Genomic DNA, 22,728 nt, shown 5'->3' with positions numbered 1-22,728 from the left:
AGACATGCTTGGTGTTCCCAAGATATCATCTCTAAGATGTTATGTGGCATTGGCTTGTCCTGATCTTGTTGATTTGAGCTTCCATCCTTGGTTTACGGTGGTGTTCACAGCTCTCCTCCTTCTATGGTTCCTAGTTTTCACTTTTACACATCTTTTTTTTTTTTTTTTTTTTTTTTTTAAGTAATCTCTACACCCAGCGCGGGGCTCGAACTTACAACACTGAGGTCAAGAATCTCATGCTCTACCGACTGAGCCAGGCAGGTGCCCCTTTCACACACCAATTTTTAAAAGCAACAATCTTAGTCTTTTTTTTTTTTTTATCTTACAGTAACCAACAATGTTTCTAGGATTTTAAACAACACTTTTATTTCATAAAAAAAAACAAAGAACTTCACTTGAATCTGCCAAAGATAGTAAAAGGTAGTTGGTAAAAAAAAAAAAAAAAAAAAAAAAAAACATATATATATATATAGGCATCGCAATTAGGGATTTATTTGTCCGTTCTGTAGTAGGAGGCAAGGAGATCTCAATTTCCTATCCCATCCAATCAGGCAGCAGTGAGAGAGAGGGCACACCTGAGGCTATGGAGATGCTCACCAGACAATCTCCAGCTGTCTCTCAAAGTCACAAGCGTTAGTTCTCAAACTTGACCACACTCAGAATCCTCTGGAGGGCTCATGAAAACACAGCTTCCTGGGACCCCAAGTTTGTTATTCCGATTCTAGGGCACAGAGTTTGCATGTCTAGCAAGACCCATGGTGATGCTGACACAGCGGTTCCAGGCAATCATCCCACTTTGAGAACAACAGGTCTAGACTTCTTTAGAATGACAACTAGTAGTGTCCAGCCCAAACTGAGGACCTGTCTCTCTGGGGCTTGTCCTGTCCCTCAGGCTGAGAAGCCCTTGACCATCTCAAGGTCTCCTGACCTTCAGCTCCTCAAGTCACTTTTGTTTGAAAGTTACCTCACTGAATCACAAGCTCTCATATTAAAAAAAAAAAAAAAAAAAAAAAAAAGATTCATGATGCTAGGAAAATTGAAAATCCATTCCAGCTGCCCTGCTCCAAAATCATTCCTTCCTCATTTATCAGTAACCGAAATGCTTATATGTAGACTATGTAGTTTCAGCTCCACAGATTCTGGTTTATGCTGCCAGGGGCCCAAACGATTTCTTTAAATAGAAAAATCTCAAAGGCACATTACATAAACCCTACCCACAGCCCCCATGCAGATCAGCTGTAGCAGATCCCCGTCTTCTTTACTGGATCCTTCTACCCAGTTTCTAAAAAAAGGTTCTCAAATGCTGGCCTTCATTAGAATCATCTGGGGAGTGTGTTAAAATGCAGATCTCAGATTGTAGTTCCCCCCTCACCCAGTGTTCTCAGGTCAGCAGACCCCACGCCTGCAGTGGACCACATGCCCCAGATGATTCTGAGAAGCATTATTCCCCAGGAAAGTGATAGCTCCAAGCTGGGGGATCTGCACAATGAGAGTCAACTCATCACTCAGCAAATATTGATTTTCAGCATGAATTGTGTTAGCAAAACATAAGAGTTGGAACTTGCCGGAGTAATTGTTCCTAATGGTATGAAAACACACCTCCTGGGGCTGTTCCAGATGCTGCCTTTGAAGACTACCTCCACCCAGCTTCTAGAAGGCTGGCAGGAAAGAAAAGAGAGCACATGTCAACTTTGAATATGTGTCCTCTTACTTTGAATGTGGCCCCATGCACACTTTTCTAGCCATGTTAGACTGTTCAGACACTGTCAACACTCAAAGGCCCTCCAGAGCAGACACTGCTCAGAATGTAACTTGTCTCCCAAGTGATGAGGAGAAATGTTCTCCTGGAAGGTAAAACCCACCAGGATGTCATCAGCACTGAGAACAGACAGGAAAGGGGATCTCTCTTCATGAGCTTCGAGGTCCCTGGATTGCCCCCTGATCCCCACCCTCCTGGCTCCATCTCAGCTACTACTGTTTTGATCTACAGAATTCTGAGCAAGCCTTCAGTTTCTCTCACTGTGAAGTCTGCCCGCACCCCAAGCTGAAAGGGGACCATGCAGTCCCTAAATCCTAATGCAGTCTCCAGTCTGGCCTGCATGCATTTGAAGAGCACCTTGTTTACTTGACTGCCTCTCTCCCACAGTAGTTGGTGAGTTCACAAGAAAAGACACCAGGCTTTTGTTTTCACCCCTGTAAGCATTTCAAAATGCTTAGCCCAATGACTAAAGCTTGCAAAAATAAAGCTGGATGCATGGATGGATGGATAGATGGATGGATAAATACCCAAGCCCTAGAAAGACAATGGAGACAGGAGGCAAGACATTGTCTGATAGTTAAGCTACAGGGCCCAGGGCAACATATCAGGGAAGAGTGAAAAGCCACAGGCAAAGATATGAGGTGGAGGGCAGGCAGGAGGTCAGCTCCTTTGAGTGTTTGGAGGAAGGCAGACTTGATGCTCAGTGTTGGATGCAGGACTGCATGAGAATAGAAGTCCCAAAGCTTGGGAAGTGGTTTACTAGTGGGCAGAGGTGAGGCCTCTCCAATTATAGGCCACAAGGCAGGGAGGTGGATGGGTTCAAGTACTTCCAAGAGCAGAGAAAATAAGCCCCGCTCCCCTCATCTCAAACTTGCCCGTTAGGTGTTAGTCATTGACATTTTCTAGAGACTGATGTTGACTGAGTGTGCACAATGAACACTTCTTACCTTTGTAAGTATACTTACAACCCTGAGATCAAGACCTGAGCCAAGATCTAAAGTCGGACACTTAAATGATTGAGCTACCTGGGAACCCCTTGGCCTCTGCCTTATCTTGAACAGACTTTAATTGGCCTTCTCGCTTTGGATCACTCTTTCATTTCATTATGAGAAAATAATTAAAATATAGATAAGCCCATGAGGTATCGTGCAGGATGGAAATTCATTCAACACCGAAGTACACATTCACGCGCTCAGAGCCTTGTTTTCTGAAAGGCCAGTGGTTAGGACATGGAAGGATACAACCGATGAAGATAAAAAGAAGGAAGGCTGTGAAGAGGAGAATTCAATTACTCATTCCGACCCCTCCATCCACATTCAGCAAAACAGGTCTGGGAGCAGGCTTGCAGGACAGCTTCTCACCAGTGGATCCTGTTGAGACAGACTTCTGCTTTCCAGAAAGCCCTTTTCAATGGACTGCTTTTTCTCTGGTTGCTGGATTGGTTTTGTGATTGCTTTTCTGGTTTTCTGGGTAGGATTTACATAAACAGCACATTTCAGTGGCAAAGCATATGATTCTGGCACCTTCCAAAGAGCATAAACCCAGCAACCCATCAGTAATAAAAAGAGCTGTGAGGCATTGCTATGAGCATACACAGCAGGATGACGGCACAATCCAACTTTTTGAATATTCAGAAAATATAGACTCTATAATTAAATGACTTTATTATGGTCACTGTTTTCTGCTGAAGTTACTTAAGTCATGTTTGATGACTCTTTTTAATATAAGTGATTTATAAGACTTCTAAAGAGTCTGCTGCTGCTAATGATGGTAACACTAGTTATGCAATAAATGTCCGTTAGGTGAGTCTTTACTAAAGCTGTCTCCCTGCCCTCACCCTACAAGGATCTGCCCTTCTGCCCACCTATGAGAGTGGGCAAAGTGTTGGTGTCAAGTGACCCTGCTCAGTGGCCACAGGAGAGTGATCCAGGAAGGGGCATGGACCCATGCTGGACCCATCAAAGTCACTTCCCTGGTAATCTGAATGGGGACCACTGAGATTTATTTAGAAAGTGATGGGGCACCAAAAGGTGAAATTTGGAGGCTGGGGCAGCTTGGGGCCACAAGCAAACAGCAAGCATCTCTGCCATATACCGACGGGTATACATGAAGAGAGCGGTAGAGGTGGGACCTGTGGGGTTTCCACTCCACCCCATGCGATGAGAGAGTGTTGGGAGACAATCCATCCAAGTCTCTCATCTTTACACATCCTGTGTGCTCAGGCCTTTGCCCTGAACTATATTCCTAAGGCTGTTTGTACAGCAAAAGCCTTCGGAGACAGGGATAATGCCTCCTTGGGGCAAAGGACAGATTTGTCTCCTGGGCAGGATAATAAAGATCAAATCTCCCTCTGGAGTAACGGTGAGGCAGGTTTGCTACCTCTCTGTATAACATTAGGATTGATTAAACTCAGAATTCTTCAGCTCTGATGCAAACCTCCATGAACTGTACATGTGCAGCATCGACGTGGGCCCACCACCCTGGCACCTTCCTGAGCTGGGGTCAGGGGGAGACAGGGCAGGCAAGGAGAAGTGATGTAAACAGGAGACCCAGGCCCCTGCTGAGCCCTGAGAGATGAAGTCTCTGTCCTGAACCAGGACCTAAACCAGTACTTGAGCCAACTTCCAGGAGACTGTGGTCCTCTAACTGGCTAGCTTTCGAGTCAGGTCAGTCTTCAACACTTCCCAGTTCCTGTAAGAGCCTTAAGAACCAGATGACTGATTGAGATGCCAAGTCTGCATCAGACAGTGACAGGTGGAGCGTGGTGTACCGACAGAGCAAAACCCATCCCTAAACTCAAGAAGCTTAGATCTATCAGAAATCACTCTTAGGATGAGCTCTTTGAACTTCCAGATAGATTTTTCAGGACCTTTTATCATGAGTCTATTTTTAAATATATGCATTATAACCTGAACACCAGAAAGGCAGGGTTCTGTGTATTGATTTCTACGTCATTCAGTTGTGAGAGGATGTGAATTTCCAAAACTGGTGTATGGGCAAACACATTGTTCAACTGCTTCTCAAATCCTCCTTGGAAAGGTGGGAGAAGAAACAGAATGGCTATATTTTCCCACAGTAAGTAAAATGTCTAGGAACAGAATGTCCAAATTAATCACTTGGCTCCCATGACAATGATTATAATAAGTCCTGAAAATAGATAAGGTTCAGGATCCCATCCTAAGCATTACATGTATGCTACATGAGTCCACTGTTTGAAGAGTCCGGCACATGGTAAGTGTGACATAAAGGCCTGCTAGCATTATTATCACATGATCTCATATACTGAGGTAAGAACTCGTTTGTTCATATCTTAGAAATGAGAAAAGCAGGCTTAGAAAGGTCAGTGACTGGCTCAAGGATGAAAGACTAGAGTGTTTCTGGCTGCAGGTAACAGAAAATACATCCAAAAGCACTAAAACAACAGGAATGTACATTATTTCACATAAAAATAAAGTCAGTGGGAGCGGTGCCAGAGTTGGCCATCCCATCAGCTTCCAGCTATTACCAAGCACCCTAGTTCTCTCCTGCTCCCTGCCCTCCTGTCTTCAACACACTGGTTATCATATTGAATAAGCTCATAGTCACAAAGTGGCTGCAGCCCCTCCAAGCATTACATCCCTGCCGGACAATAGCCAAACCTTTCCCAGAAACTGCACCTGCAACTTCAATAATTTCCCTCATGTCTCTTTGGCCAGAGTTAGGGCATATGCCCAACCTCAAAGAAATCACAGATTCTGAGGAAGGAACCAACTTGATTACCTCAGTACATTTAAATTGAAGTCTTAAACAAACATTTATCCACAAGGAAGAGGAGGCAATGTAGTTTGGGAGGCAGGCGATGACGCTGAAACTTCATCAAAGCCAGACTAGAACTCTGGAGCCTAAGGCACTACCCATAACCTGTAATGGTATACTTTCCATTACAATGGATTGTTCTAGATTTCCACTGTTCAGTGTGGTGGCCACTACTGAGCACCTGAAATACAGTTAACGTGACTAAGGCATTGAATTGAAATTTTTTTGAAAAAAAAATTTTAATCCATGAGAGACAGAGAGAGGCGGAGACACAGGTAGAGAGAGATGCAGGCTCCCTGTGGGGACCCTGATGTGGGACTTGACCCCAGGACCCTGGGATCACAACCTGAGCTGAAGGCAGACGCTCAACCACTGAGCCACCTAGGCATCCTGAATTGAAAATTTTTTTAAGTTCAATTCAAAGAGCCACATAGATCTTGTGGCAATGACCCTGACCGCGCAGGAACAGCAGTGCCTATGGCATCTGATAAGGTTCTAATGCTGTAAGAATATAATGAGAGACATAAATGTAACTTAAATTTTCCAATAGTCGCATTAAAAAAAGCAAAAAGTCATTTTATAATATGCTCATTTTAACCTCCATATCCAAAATATTAACACTTCCACATATAACCAATATAAAAAATATTAATGTAATATCACATTCTTTTGTTCACCCTGCGTCTCTGAGATATGATGTGTATTTTTTACTCAGAGCACATCTGGACATTTCAAGCATTGAGGAGCCATGTGGCAAGGCAGTCTAGAGATTTCAGAGCATTCATGTCAAATGATCTTTCCTGATACTGGCTCACCACTCTGGGAAGTGATCCAGACCAGAAAGTGAGGCTCAGAAAGGCTATACCAGAGCACCGGGGTGGCTTCAGCTCAGGTCATGATCTCAGGATCCTGGAATTGAATCCTGCATTGGGGTCCCTGCTCAGCAGTGAGTCTGCTTCTCCCTCTACCCTTTCCCCTGCTTGTGTTCTCTCTCATGCTCTCTCTCACTCTCTCTCAAATAAATAAATAAACAAACAAGAAAGGCTATGCCAGTGGCTCTTAGACTCGAATGTCATCACAGTCCCCAGGGGGGCTGGTGAGCACTGTGGCTGGCCCCTACCTCCCATGTTTGTGATGCAGCAGGTCCAGGATGGGCATTTCTAATGGGTAGTGTGGGTGCTGCTGGCCCTGGGGCCACACTAGAAGCACCAGGGGCCTTAAAGGAGCTGTACACGCTCACATCTGTCATGAACAGAACGAAACCCATGTTTTGTCTTCCAGCCCATTCTCTTTTACACCCAGAACGATGAGGCCAGGATGCTGGCACAGTCAAAAACAACTCCAGAGAACAGAACAGCACTCAATTTCCTCACTCCAAATGGTTGACAGCAGATTCTGGATGCATAATCCAGTTATTCCAAGAACACTCACTGCTCCTATCCCAGACTCCTGCCTTTCTCATGACGACTTTGTGTTTATTTCATATGATTTTAGGTTCACTTTCTTCAAGGAAATCATTTAATACGTAATCAACTCTGAAAGAAAATCCTGACCCTCATAGTTGATGTCTTCGGGATGGAGCGGGGCTGCATCACCATCACACCGTCCACATCACCGGAGTTCAGATGGGAATGTGAAGGGGAGGCGATTATGTAAATCACTTCTGACAATGCCATGCACTCAGCCCCTGGTAGATTATGCTTTAATAAACTCAGCAGAAGGTATCAAAGCCAAGCCGAGCTGCTGAGGGCACTTTGGATGATTTTCTCATCATCAGGTGACAGGAGTGGCTCTCAGGACAACAGTCCTGGGGCTGCTGAGGGTCAAGCCTTTCCTTGTTGCACTGTTATCTGCAGAAGAAGCTATTCTCAAAGACCTGGGGCCCAGATGCCTGGAGGCCAGGTGGCTCGGCCTGAGGAGCACATCTGAAGTATGGAAAGAGAGGACATAATCACGTTTCCAACAAAGAAGTGGTTCCCTCTGGCTTGGGGAGGAGCTGTGAGGCTCTGCTCCACCTTCTCTGCCCTCACACCTGGGACCCTCCCGCAGCGGGGGCCAGTTGTGCCCATGGGCTGCCGCGTCACCACCCAGAGAAGGCCACCCAGCCCCATCTCTGCACTGCTTATAACAACATGCTGGGGAGTTGGGCCTGATTTCATTTCATCAACAGACCCCAAAGAGTTCCCCCATATACACATCCGACAGCAAACGGACAGGGAGCTGGAAAACAACTTATATGTAGACTCTGCCATCCTCTCCTTTCACTTTTATTCAGGGTGCCTGTTTCACTTTGTTTGCTCTCCCAGCGTGGGTATGGGGCTGGTCCCTCTCGGTGGTATATTTAGTGCACAGCTTCCGGGCCCCAGCCACCCCAGGCTCTTCCCACCTGCAGTCTAGTAGGCTGCCCCTCTCCCTTCTTGAGCTCTCTGTTTCTCTGAGCACAGGGCTCTCTGTTGGTTTCCTGGATGTTTCTCTTGGCCTCTCCCTTCAGCCATCCTGGAGGCACAGTGATTTCTATACACTGGGGCCCCCGGCTGCCTGCCTCTTATAACTCCATTTAATTGAGTGTTGCATCAATACACTTTATCTTTTATTTAAATTCAATTAGACAACATAAAATACATACTTTCAGATGTACTGTTCAACGATTTATCAGTTGCATGTACCCCCGTGCTCACTGCATCGAGTGCCCTCCTTAGTGCCCATCACCCAGTTACCCCATCCTCACCACCTCCACCCCTTCAAAAGCCCTCAGTTTGTTTCCTAGAGTTAAGAGTCTCTCATGGTGTTTCTCCCTCTAATGACTTCCCCTTCAGTTTTCTCTCACTTCCCCTATGAGGCTCTGGACCCTTTCTTATATTCCACCTATGAGTGAAACTACATATTTGTCTTTCTCTGACTTATTTCACTGAGCATAATACCCTCTACTTCCATCTATATTGATGTAAATGGTGGGGATTCATCCTCTCTGATGGCTGAGTAATATTCCATTGTATATATAAAGAAGACCACATCTTCTTTATCCATTCATCTGTCAAAGGACATCATGGTTTCTTCCCCAGCTTGGCTATTGAGGACATTGCTGTATGAACATTGGGGTGCAGGTGCCCCTTCATTTCACTGCATCAGTATCTTTGGGGTAAATCCCTAGTAGTGCAACTGCTGGGTAGGGCAGATCTATTTTTAACTCTTTGAGGAACCTCCACACAGTTTTCCAGAGTGGCTGCACCAGTTCACATTCCCACCAACAGTGCAGGAGGGTTCCCTTTTCTCCACATCCTCTCCAACATTTGTGGTTTCCTGTCTTGTTAATTTTCCCCATTCTCACTGGTGTGAGGTGGTATCTCATTGTGGTTTTGATTTGTATTTCCCTAATGGCAAGTGATGTGGAGCATTTTCTCATGTGCTTGTTGGCTATATGTAGGTCTTCTTTGGAGAAAGAATTTCTCTGTCCATGTCTCCTGCCCATTTCATGACTGGATTGTTTGTTTCTTGGGTGTTGAGTTTAATAAGTTCTTTATAGATCTTGGATACTAGCCCTTTATCTGATAGGTCATTTGCAAATGTCTTCTCCCATTCTGTAGGTTGTCTTTTAGTTTTGTGGACTGTTTCTTTTGCTGTGCAGAAGCTTTTAATCTGCACCAATACACTTTAGAATTATTTGAAGAGCCTTCAGAATATTTAGGAATGATACCTGCTCCTTTCAGCTCACTGAGTCATATTGAGGGGGTCCTCTACTTAATGTCAGCATGTTTGGGGCAAAACCAGCTGTGCTCAGGAGCTTTGAGTTAGCAAGCACCAGAGACTTCAGATGGAATATTAATAATAATAAACATATATAGTGCTTATCAGTGCCAGACTATTGTAACTGCTTCACATATGTCAACTTGTCCAATCTGTACAATAGCCCATCTGTGATGGGACTAGGATTGATGCCACCCTATAGAGGATGAAGTGGAGGCACAGAGTGGCTGAGTAACTTGCCCAAGGTCACATATCTGGTAAACAATGAGCTGAGATTCAGATCAAGGCAGTCACATTATACTATGTTGCCTCCGAAAATGCCTGCTGTTCAAAACTTACCTTCTGGGATGCCTGGGTGGCTCAGCGGTTGGGCATCTGCCTTTAGCTCAGGGCATGGTCCTGGAGTCCTGGGATTGAGTCCCACATCAGGTTCCCTGCATGGAGCCTGCTTCTCTCTCTGCCTGTGTCTCTGCTTCTTTCTGTGTGTGTCTCGAATGAATAAATAAATAAAATCTTTAAAAAAAAAAAAAAAAAAAAAACCTCCTGTCTCCCACACTGTCGGCTCAAACAAAACTCCAAGTAACTCAGCCTTGTGCCTTTTTTTTTTTTTTTAAGATTTTATTTATTTATTCATGAGAGACAGAGAGAGACACACACAGATGCAGGCCGAGGGAAAAGCAGGGTCCATGCAGGGAGCCCGTCGTGGGACTCGATCCCGAGTCCCCAAGATCACAAACCGGGCTGAAGGCGGCACTAAACCACAGAGCCATCCAGGCTGCCTGCCTTGTGGCTTTCTTGACTTTGAGGAAGAATCTCCATTTCAGACCTGAATTTCCCAACCTCCTGTTCTTCTAATCTCTGATGTTTTATCACTACAATGATGCTGCAATGAAGGCAGTGATTCTCTGTATCAGCTCAACTTTGTTTTCATCATATACTAATTTTTCAAAAGCTAAGATACTCTCACCAATCCCAGCCTGGGTCTGGGGTTTTTGAGGCCTGATGGAACTTGAGGGTAAACTAGAGAAATGGGATGGGCAGAAGGGTGTCCATCTCAGGACAAGCTGAATGTGACCTAAGGGCACATGCCCCCCAGATCCATCTCAGGAGGGGGTCAGCACTGTGGGTGCTCATTCTCTAAAGAAGTCAGTTGGTTGGGTGGTCCATATCTCAAATGCTTCTCTGAACTCTTCCTAAATATAGAAGTATGAGGACAGTATTTTAAAAAATGGAATGATTCCCTGCTCCTGGCCTTGGACACAGAGACATTTTAATTTAATCCTCAACATCCCTGGCACTGTCAGTGAAATGCACACTTCATCTTTATCATTGCAAAAACTTTCTGGATGATGCTCTGGGGAGAGAGGTGTGACAACCCTTAGAAGTTAATCTGGTGCTTCACAAACTTTATTTTCTGCTACTTAATGTGGTAATTCAAAAATTACAGTGGAGAGATCCACATAATTAAGGGATCCCTGTCCTGGTTTCCCTGGAGGAGTCGGGGGTTATGCTGGTGCTCAGCATAATTGCTAATAGAGCTTCCTTTACTCTCAGAAGAATCTGGTTTGAGCATCACCCATCATCATGGTGTGAGTTAAAGCAGAATAAAGGTCAGGTTGTGTCAGCAAAGCTTGCTCTGTTTGGATCATTTGCACAGAGTTGGGATAGAAGTGATGCTCTTCCTGTGTGTTAGGATTGTTTTCTGTATAGGTTAGATATAAAAACAAGGGGATCCCTGGGTGGCTCAGTGGTTTAGCACCTGCCTTTGGCCCAGGGCTCGATCCTGGAGTCCCAGGATTGAGTCCTGAGTTGGGGTCCCAGCATGGAGCCTGCTTCTCCCTCTGCCTATGTCTCTGCCTCTCTTTCTCTCTCTCTGTCTCTGTGTGTGTGTGTGTGTGTCTATCATGAATAAGTAAATAAATAAATCTATATATAAAAAAAACACTGTCAATAGATACTGACACATCTGACAATGAAAGCTATACTAATTCATAGGGGAGGGCACTGGGTGTCAAGTGGCACTTTCTGGAGTTTGCAGGGACGAGGAAATCCAGCCTGCACATTGACCTTTCCTGACCACCCTTTCCCAGGCACAATTCAGAAACCACAGTGGAGCTGGCCTCAGAAGACAGCGGGTTCCGCACGGGTTTTGGGGCATCTGCCTGCGTATCAGGCCCAGCGCACCGAGTCCCTGACAGAGGCTGGTCTTTTTTGTGGCACCTGCCTCCACGTGCGCACTTCCTTCCTTGGGCCCCGTCTACCTCCACCCCCCACCGCCAGCCCCGCATTCTCGCTAAGAAGGTTCCCGGGTCTGCGGTTGCGGTTGCGTGGAGTGCGGGGAGGGGGTGACCGGGACTCCCCGGGAGGCCTACGGGAGCTTCAGGTCCCACCTCGGTGGTGTGAGTCGAGATGGGACAGACCCTGCAGTCTTCCTGATGACCACAGGGGCAGGGGGCGGGTGGACGGGGGAGGATGTCAACCAGCCGGCACCTGGCTCCGCGCCCAGGGGCGTCCCCTGTCACCCCAGCCTGGAGAGAGCTCGGCGGGGGCGGGGCCGCCCTGAGGCCGCAAGGGCAGGGCGGGGAGCAGAGCTGAGATGCTCCGCAGGCGCAGGGCGGCCCCGGGCGGGGCTGGGGACCCGGCGGGGGGCGCGGAGATGGGCAGACGGGACGGGCGCGCTGGCGCGGGGACCGGGGTGCGGAGGGTGCGTGGCGCTCCCCGTGGGGCTCGCTGCCGGCTCCTCAGGTGGAGCTGGAAGGGGCGCGCCTCGGGGCCGGACCCCCCCGCCCCGGGGCAGGAGCGCCCCCGCGACGCCGCCCCCAGGGCTGGGGCGGAGCCGGACACTGCCGGGTGGGTCCGAGCGGCCAACGCCAGCTGCTCGGCCGGAGGAGGCGGCGGTCCGCGGGCTCCTGCGCCTGCTGCCAGGCCCCGGTCACCTCCGCTCCTCCGCCGCCGCGAGCTGAAGAGGCCGCCGGCCTGTGGGCGCCCGTCGTGCCCGCGGGGCTCAGCGCGCACGGCCCCTTCGCGGCCCGCAGCCCCTCCGCTGACGCACCGCGCCCCGACCCGCCCGTGGCCCGGGCACCCTCCGCGCGCCACCGCCCATCCGTCGCGGCTGGTCACCCGGCCCATCGGCGTGTCCGCGGACTCCCAGCCCTCGCGGCGGCCGTCTTCGTGCCTCCACGTCCTGCTGGCCTCCTGCTGCCCGCCCGGGCCAGTGGCCGGTGCCACCTGCGCATCGAGGCCGAGAGGCGGGCGCGGTGCTGCGGGCGGCGGCGGCGGCGGCAGAGAAGGTCACGCGGCGGGGGCTGGCGGTGGTGGCCGCCTGGGCTCTGCCGGACGCCCCTCTACGTGGTGCAGCTGCTCAGCCTGTTTGTGACCGGCCCGATGCCTCGGCCCACCACGTGTCCCTCATCCTCAGCGACGCCAGCAGCTGCGCCAACCTCTTCCTCTACGGCTTCCTCCCCGACAGCTTCCGCCGGGCGCTCCGGCGGGCGCTGAGGAAGAGCCCTGGACTATTGTGCCGCTGCTCCCAAGAGCAGGGCTGGGGCAAGGTGGATGTGCCCCCCTCCCCTGCCAGCAGGAGGCCTGCAACCGGACCCGGCCACAGGCAGTTACCCCTCGCCGGGACCACTGCTTCTGCAGAGCCCGTTCACCTCCACCCCAGCCTGGGCACCTCCCGGGGAATCTGTGCCACCCTTAGAACCCCGCAGACTGCCTGTCTTGGACGTTCACCGAAGAGCCACCCCCTGTGCCCGCCACAGCCACCTTTCTCCAGCAGTCTGTGTGCCAGCCCCGAGATCATCAAAGCTCCTTGGGGGCAGCCCCGGTGGCGCAGCGGTTTAGCGCGGCCTGCAGCCCCGGGCCTGATCCTGGAGACCCTAGGATCGAGTCCCACGTCAGGCTCCCTGCATGGGGCCTGCTTCTCCCTCTGCCTGTGTCTCTGCCTCTCTCTCTGTCTCTATGAATAAATAAATAAATAAAATCTTTAAAGAAAAAAAAGCTCCTTTGCTTTCTCCCACCCCCAGGACTCTGGTTTTCAGGAGGACACTTCCAAGGGGGTAGGACTCCTCTGAGAACTGATCTGTGATGTCAACCATCCATGGACCTCTATTTTCCGAGGGGCAGTAAGCAGAGGGATGCCAGGGAGGAATGGCCCTCTGCATGTGATATGTTACAGAATTTCCGCCCCAGGGAGGACTGTCGGGTCGGTGGAGGCAGCCAGTGCCCTTGCTGTCTGCTGCAGACTGACTGTGGTGGGGATATCACGTGTTTGGAAAGAGAAGGGAGGAAGGAAGATGCCTCCAAGCACACTCCCTTTGCTTCCGCTCCTGGGATCTTCTGTAACGGAAATTTAGGCACGACAGTCGGGGCACCAGCTCTGTCATCCCCCTCCGCCCCCCAAGCCCAATGGCTGCTGGCACTCAGAAATGCCATTTCAGTTGTCTTGGGCTAGCAGCAGGCTTCCTGTGAGTAGAAAAGGTTTGGAGAGTCGTAATGTGGAATTTGTTATGAGGCGCAAAACCAGATCAGTAATTAAAAAGCAGAAAGAATAAATCTCACTTAGCTCCTATGATGTGTTTTTTGGTTTGTTTGTTTTTGTTTTGTTTTGTTTTGTTTGCCTCGACCCTTTGGCGTGGGAGCATGAGACCTCATTAAGTTGGCAGTTTATACTACAGTGCTGAGTGGGAAGGGAGCCAGAGGGAGGGAAACGGAGACCAGAGAACACAGATGGAAATCAGCCCAGATTTTGGATAGAGGAGGCAGCTCTATCACCCACTTATTAAAAAAAAAAAATCACAATTCAGTAAAACAGCAGCCAGATGTAGATAATAAACACACATAGGCTGAATACAGTAAATGGCTCTAACTTTTGCCCAATGTTAACCCAAGGATGAATTAGCTTTTCCCAAAGGAAAAAGTCAGCTTATGAGGAGCTTTAATCCTGTTTTCTATGAAGAAATGCTTGCAATGCTTATGTGGGGCTCTGGAATGAAAACATGCTATTAAACATGCGTGAGCAGCTATGTGTGAGACTCCACCTGGCTTAGCACAGCAAAAGACCCTTCTGGGTTTGGCTGATCCTATCCAGATGGAGAGAGGAACATGCGAGGGGAGGAAGGAAGGGGAGTACAGTTGAAGAGAAAGCCCCTTTGCTCTTCAGAGGCGTCAGCCCCCCAGGGCTCATAGCTTCCCGGTAGGAGGGCTTCCAGGGAAGCACTGGACTTAGCAGCCTAGCAGACCTGGCCTGACTTGAGCCTTTTTGGGCAGCCAGCAGGTGTCCCAAGATGAGCATATGGGGGCGGTTCCAGGAGGCTAAAGAAGATTGAGGCAGAGCCAGGAGAGCAGAGTAAGGCCCAGGGGGACACTCTACTCCCACCATAGGCAGGAGCTCCTATATGAGATCGAGAAAGAAGAACAAGGCTCTTCCCCGAAGCACTTGGGAAATCAGAGTTTTACCTGATATGAGCATGTGCCTGGTGTATGGGAAACAGGCAGAAGAGGAGCTGACCTCTGGTCCTAGATATAAATGTGGTATGATCCAGGCAGGAAACTGAACCCAGGGTCCTCAGAGTTCTGCCTCTAAAGTCAAGAGGTCTTCTAGTCCCAGCACACTGTTACAGAGGTCTAACTTTATGCTCTCTTCCATGTGGCCAGAGATTCCAGCTTCTTTCCTACTGAATGAGAGCAAAAACAAAACAGCCTTACGCAAACTGTGTTTGGGCCTATCCCCATTGGATCCTTACTCTCTAGATGGCCAGCCAGCAGCGTGATCTGTAGGCGGCAATCAGTGTCAATCCATGTGTGTCTCATAGGGCTGGGTGGGCAAAGTAGAGATGCAGGTCTTTAGGGTCTGCACACTGGGGTGGTCTACATCTGTCTGGCAGAGAAAATGAGTAGCCAGTCTGTACTACATCTTGAAAACGTGGCTGTGGGCTGGAAGTTCCAAACTAAGGCACAGAACCCCTTGAACTCACAAACATACATGCACGCATGCACCCACACACGTACATATAAACACATGGACATGGACCATCCCAAACCTGTTGTACCCACTAGAGTTGCTTGGGCATCAGGAGGAAGTCAGTGCTGGGGTCCACTGGACTTGTACAACTGTAATTTCTTGGCAGTCTTTCTTTGTTCCCCAGTGTCTGGCAGCATGCAGCAGGTGGCCACATGGTAAATGTGGTTGACTTGAGTTTCAAGGGCAAGCCAGGCTGAGAGCCACACGGTGAGGGGCTTGTGGCTCTGGAAATGATCTGAAATAGGCATGGGCTGCTGGGCCTTCGCCCCTCGCTTGGGTGGGGTTGGGGTCCTTCTCTTCAGTCTTCAGCAGTGATCCACAGCAGGCAAACTCCTTGATGGGGAAGATGGGGCACCCACCAGGAGTCTTGGCCACACTCACATGCTGGGCTGAGTGTTTAAAAATGCAACGTTGTAAACTAGTTGGTGAAGGTTGAAGCAGAGGCAGCCTTAGGCTACAAATGGTAAAGTCCCTGAGAGGCAGGGGCCTTCCAGCAGCCGGCCCAGAGAGCAGTGATGTTATTTCTCTGAGCCTCAGTTTCTCATGTGAAATATGCACAAACGCAGGGTATGGGTTTTGAGTTCTCAGCTGTAAACCGCCTTCTCAAAAGCATGGGAGAGGCACGCTAACCGAGGTGGTGGGAGGGTGAAAGACAGCATTCTTTTATGCTGAGTACTCTCTCTATCCCTCGTTAAAAATGAGTGAACACTGCCCCCGACCTGGGAGTCATAAATCATGCAGCGGAGGGGGTTGGGGGTGGAGAGTGTGCTGCTGACCAGTGTCTTCCTCAGCTGCAGAGACCTTGTGCTTCTTGGGGGTTAAGGTTGGGCACCCAGGGCAGCATAGTCCCGGGAACATTTAAAGCCCATCCGGAGAGCTGTGGGCTTTGGTTAGCATCACCCCCGAGGCCTCTATAACTGCTGGTTGCATAAAATCCTCTGGTTCCTGAGCAGCAAGATTGCAATGAGCTGACACGGGGCTGGAGGCCTCTGGGGTCCCCGGAGCACTCACGCATTTCACCTGCCAGAGGGTCGGCCACGCAGGCACCCTCTGACTTGAGCCCTGTTCTGCTGCCAAAACAGCTTTTGGCTTCAAAGTAAATGAGAACTTTTTTTCCCCCCTGGGTAGAAACAGCCTCTAGGCACCCCTTTAATCAGTGAACTTGCTTTGCCTTATAAAGTTGTCTTTTACTTGCTGTTCAGTGACAAGACAGTTGTTTTTTTCTGGGTGGTCAGAAGATGGTATTCGAACATAAGACAGGCGTTCATCAGAATTCTTACCCAATCTGTCAGTGCTGTGTTACTGAGCAAAGATGTATAATAGTTTCATCTTTAAATTCTTGGCTTCATTTTCATTAAAAACATCACCTCTAGCACTCCTTAGGTGCCAAAGGCTGATACCAAAGGAGAAAAAAAAACCCAACGTTCTGCCTGTGATGCTGAGAAACTGGACGTGCAAGCTTGGGCAGTGACTGAGCAAACGCTCATAAACCTGGGTTTCAAGGTTCTCTGACAGGCTGTGGCTCTTGAAACATTCCTATCTCTCACCGCCCCTACCCTAAGTGGGTGACAGAAATGCCTCAGATTCCTTAAGCACAAATGTCAGAACCCTAAGGCTCTGTCCTCTGTTGCACCCCGTCAGTCAGCACCACATCGGGAAGCTCTGCTCCATGGAGGAGTGTGCAGGTAGATGTGCATGCAGACAGCACACTGAGCACTGCTTCGGGCAGCTCCAAGGTACAGAGGGTAGTGGGGGAGCCTCCGAGGACAGCAACCCTGTCCTCACGAAGCTTGGATGTTCATGGCAAAATATGAGAACTGCAAAATGAGAGCACAATTTTGAGCTGAAATTAGAACCCAGGAGTGGACTCTGGTTTCTATAAGATATGTACTAAAAGAAACTAGCATGGTCGTTAGGGCAGGTTTCCCAGGAAAGGTTGCTGGAGATGACTCCTCCGAAGGATGAGTGGGAATCAGGCTAGAAGATGGTAGGATGGAACATACCAAGGACTCAAGGCAGAGGGGACAGCATGTGAAAAGGACCTGTGACGGTAAGCAGTGAAGATGCCCAAGGTGGCTAAAACAGAGGATGGATGATGTCCAGTCAGTAAGAGGCTTTAGGAAACCTCATAAGTTCCCTTAGGGATCTATGACCCTGCCATAGAACAGCAGTGACAGGCCTTAATGTGACGGTCAGGTCTACTGAGTAAAGCACCCCATCAAAGGCTCTTGAGTCCTTGTAAAGTTGAGGCCCTCATGCCTCCATTTTTCAGCAGGAGGTTGGCAGGAGGAATATATTCTTTCCATTTCAACATTCATCAACTTTTTTCAACAGGAAGGCAGAGCTTCCAATTATATGAATGGCCTAGTGTCTAACCAGGAGGGGCACTCTTGAAAATGAGAATCAACTAAAAAAATACAAATAAAATCCAAGATCATTAACTGTGTTACCCAGAATGGAAGTACTGACTTGGTTAAAATGAAAACTAAGGCTTTCTATTATGGAAAGACACCGTGGGTATCCACTGATGTCATGGGGTGCCCGAGGTCAGTGCTGGCACAGAGCAGATGTGTGGTGGCCTGGGGAGAACAGACGCGGGGACACAGAGGCCAGGATCAGGGCACCCACTTACCAGCCCCGTGTGACTGCAGGAAAGCTCCGTGGGCCCTGGGGGAAGGCAAGAACCAGAGTGCCTACCACCCGCAAGTGTGCAGGGCATTGGCCCAGAGGAAGAAGAGAACAAGGCCGGTACCAGGAATAGGCCTGTTTTTGGTCAGGATTTCTTTAGCCACTCTGAGGAGGCTATGATTTCTTTTTAATCTATTTTTTATTGACATATATAATATGTAAATATGTAAATATGGCACAATTCACTCCTTCTAGGTGCTCAGTGCTGACAAACGTATGCAATTTACAGTGGTTCAACTGCCTGCTACCCCTGTCAAGATGGGGATGGTTTTTGTCACTTTTCCCTCATGCTGACCTGGACCCATCCCCTGAGAGGGCAGGCTGCCAGTCACATGGAGGACACAAGGGGACCAGACTGGGTGCAGTGTGCTCCCTAAATTGAGGGAAGCCATCCACTCATACCGCTTCCTGAGCTCCTTCACCTAGACAGGGATTCCAACCCACTTACTCAGGAAACGCTGCCCTTTCAACCTCCCAGATCTGAAAAGAACCACCCTGGGCTCCAGAAATCCCTCACTCAAAAACAGGGGCTTGAGTATATCCCTGGACAAGTTGCCAACTTCTCAGTGATCTCCTAGGCTTTGACTCTGAGCTCCGGAGAGAGAGCAGAGCTGCCCCTCCAAACCAGGGTTCACACTCCCTCCCGAGCTTTGCAGACTGGATACACTCCAGGACCCGGCAGACACACCATTTCCATTGACCCCAGGCCTGCAGCCCTGTGTTTCCTGCGGCCCTGTCCCAAGCGCTGGACGTTCAGACAAATGGAACAGAGAAGCCAGGACTTGCTCTCTGTCCTTCTAGGACTTTCCATTCTCCTGGGGTTACTGCTGGATCTCTCAAGTCCTACCTTTGGAAGAACAGCCAAAATGTTTGAAGAAAGACCATAATCACCTTCTGGCAAAGAATTACTGAAAGTGGCACTTTTGGTGTCATTCACCATTTCAAGAAAAATTTAACAACGTGTGCCCCCATGACAGGGGTGATGGTGTGCAAGATCTCCAGAGTCTGTGGGAGGTGGGGGCCCCTGTTGTCAAGGAATTAGAAGGAGTTGAGTCAAGGGGCAGAAAGAAGAAGGGAGGATTCGGGATATGTGGCAAAGCCCCTCTCCCTCACTGGGTGGCTTGAAGGAAGGCCCTGATGGAGCCCAGAAACCCATGAGTAAGCAGCTGGGGCCAGTATCAGTGTGAAGCCAGAAGGAAGATTCCAGAAGACAACAGAGAGAAGTTGCCACGTCCAATTTGTGGAAGAGAATACTCAGGATAGTATCGGTCATGATATGCTCCATTGAAAAAAAAAAAAAAAAGACTAAATATTTCAGACAGAAAGTCAAAAAACTGTCTAGCCTGTGGCCCCGGTGGGCATTATATCATCACGGACCCCAGTTTGGGATGTTGGTGTTTTTCACTGCATCCTAAAAGCCTTGGGAGATTTGCTACCCTGTCTCCAGTGGGTGTGACTTTGAATTAATATGTCCCCAGGCTTCTTTTGTCTTTTGTAATCACACTTTCAAAACAAGCTGAGAATTTTGATTCTGTTAGAATCTGATGTCAAAAAAAAAATATTTCATTTCTCTTGTGAGAGGAAATCAGTTGTTTGCCTCTATCTGAACCTGCTGACCCAAAAAAAAAAAAAAAAAAATGGGAGAAGGACTCTCTCAAAACAAAAAGAGATAGTGCTGAGCCCAGGCACATGTTCTAAAAACGAAAGGAAGAGCCAGGCGTGGCCTGTATTATTCTATAAAGAAATGCCTAAAAAGGTCAGGGGATGTGTTTTCACATGACCCCGGGGCCCCCCACAGAGTCTTGACTGTGATACAAATGTGTTTTTATATGTCCTTTGTAACCTTGGTTTTCCTTAAAGACAGGGAAATGATAATTAACCCCCATTTAACACAAGACGGACTGAAGGCCCCTGGGTCAGAACCTGGGGCTCTTCTGTCACCTGGCCCTGTCCACCTGGCATATGGAGGAGCCTCAGAAACGGGGACTCAGGGCAGGGGTCTGGCCCCGGGGGATGTGATCATGCAGCACCATCATTTCCCTTTGCACACACCTTCCTTCCTACTGCTCTCTAAAACCACACCCTCGGGATTGTGTGGCATGGGATTGGTCATCTTGCCTTTCTGTTCCTTGCACACTCCTGATGCACTACCGGGAATTGTGGCTGCTCGAGTCCAGAATATGGGGCAAATGAGCAGAGCCCTGAGAGACACAGGAGCCAGGCTTCCCCAAAACCTTCTGCCGAAGGTTAAGAGAGTCGGTTAGTCTGGTCAAAGCTTAGGAAAGCTCATCTTTACGATTCAAACATGAAAACACAGGATCCTTGGTGTGGAGAGAATCTGAGCGGGGAGGGCTAGCAGGGTCAGGCAGGAAAGAGGCCTCATGTGGGGTGTACAGACAACTCCAATGGCAGGGAAGTGCGGTGGCCTGGGTGGCCTTTCTGGTGAGACGAGGATGTTCTATACGTTGATGATGGTGGTAGTTCCAGGAATGTGTGCACTCTTCAGGACTTACAGACTTGGTCACCCAAAAAGGTGAATTTTAATGTATGCCAATTATACTGTGATTTTTTTTTCTTAAAAAAAAAAAGAGTTAAAATAAAATGCACTGCCCACCTCCTGGGCTTAATCTGCTCTTCCTGGCACTCAGGGTCCTAATGGACAGAACTTTCCAGGCCCATAGATCACTCACCCTAATCAGTGATCAAACACCACTTCAGTCCCTAGGAGCTTAGGTTCTTCTTTCTCCCAACAGAGAAAGAGAAAGATGAGCAAACATTCATAGATTTTCCTGATGGATAGTTCTCAAAGCCCCTGCTCTTTGGGGCACATACCACCTTCCCTCAGACGCAGGTGGCAGCTGTCCCTGTTTCTGAGTAGAGGGGTGTCTCTCATGTATTAAATACAGTTTGGGGGCAATTATTTGTTTTATATCTGTCTTCCCCACCAGAGTGTAAACTTCTCAAGGTAGGGCTATGTTAGCATGCCTATCACCAAACTAGGCACAGGATATTTGACGAACTAGTCCAACAAAAGGGGCTAGATATGAGGAGGGGACAGGTACCATTTAACTCATAAAATCAAATTCTGACTTCTCCAGAAGTATGACCTTGGCCTTCTTCCCCAGGCCCTGCAGGCTGCAGAATGTCATCAGCAAATATGATCAAACACCACTTAGATTTGGAATTCTTCCTCAGACCTGGATATACAATAATGTGAACAGAAAGCAAGACTATACAATTGACCCACAGCCCTTGTTTCATAAGGTTTACTCTGATTCTAAATGCTGGAGGACAGTTCATATAGCTGACTGATTTGTTTATATGATCCCAGCATCTTTCTCAGAGTGGGGCTGTGGTTTCCCAGTTGTTTTGAGAATTTCAAGTTCTGATGAGCCCTATAAGCAGAGATACTAATCTCCCATGGGACAGGGAATGAGGAGGAAGGGGAGGGACTGGGGCCCTCCCCCAGTGCCCTGGGCTCCAAGATGCCCCAGAAAGGGTTTTTGACTCTATCCTAAAAGTGTGTTTTGGGAAAATCTCCCTCCTAGAGCAGTGAGCTGTAGTAAGTCAGTTTGCTAGCTACTTAGAAGCAGACCCTTTTGGGGATCCCTGGGTGGCGCAGCGGTTTGGCGCCTGCCTTTGGCCCAGGGCGCGATCCTGGAGACCCAGGATCGAATCCCACGTCGGGCTCCCGGTGCATGGAGCCTGCTTCTCCCTCTGCCTGTGTCTCTGCCTCTCTCTCTCTCTCTCTCTCTCTCTCTGTGACTATCATAAATAAATAAAAAAAATTAAAAAAAAAAAAAAGAAGCAGACCCTTTTGAAAAATGAAGTCCAGTAGTAAGGACAAATCTCTCTCCTCTGGACCCCTAGCACAACTCACATGTACCTTCTTTGCCGGCACACATCAAGTTTTTCCTTCACATGTAGCTACTGCTGACTTTGGCTGTCTGTCATCGTGCCATACTCCTAAAGGCAACATTGCTCAATCTGTTATCTCAGGGAGGGCGCTGTGCAGAGTAGCCACGCTCCCACACACCCCAAAGCTGTCAGCCACATCCAGGATGGATGTGGAAATCTCCAATTGCATCTTTGCAACAGTAACTACGCAGATTCAAGCTGAGCAATTCAGCATTGTCCGGATGTATAAAAATATCCGAATATTTGATCAGACTCAATTGTCCTCTGACTTCTGCTGTGTGAAGATTTTCAGACCACTGAATATAAAATTTGGCCAGTGCCACCATCTGAGGAAAAGGAGCTGAGGAAATGTGTGTCTTATAAAGGTGATATTTCTAATCTCCAACAGAGATTAAAATGATTTAATACTGCATGAGACCTTGGTATGTGGAAATGATTGTTTGAATTTGAGCCACAGACTGAGACCCCTCGTGACTACCGTGTTTAGATATCTCAGAGGGCAGATAAAGCCAAACCATTCACAGGAAGGACACACAGCTGGGACTAGAGATGCCCCCAAGAAGAACTGTTTCTTTAACACATCCCAACAAATAATCCTATAGTGTGTTTCAAAACACATAGACACAAGTCCTATGTATGAAGTTGTTATGGTTACAGAAGAAAACATAAATATTTGTGCATACAGACATAACATGAAGTCCTTCTACAGTGAAAATAATCTCCTCTGGAAAGATCTTTGAAAGTGAGAGATGGTGCCGTGAGCAGATATAGCTAGCCATGGGGTGTGGAGCAGCCTTTCAAG

Source organism: Canis lupus, chromosome 26 (genome assembly GCF_048164855.1).
Source record: "Canis lupus baileyi chromosome 26, mCanLup2.hap1, whole genome shotgun sequence".
In the NCBI taxonomy this organism is placed as follows: Eukaryota; Metazoa; Chordata; class Mammalia; order Carnivora; family Canidae; genus Canis; species Canis lupus.
Note: the sequence above shows the minus strand (reverse complement) of the source record.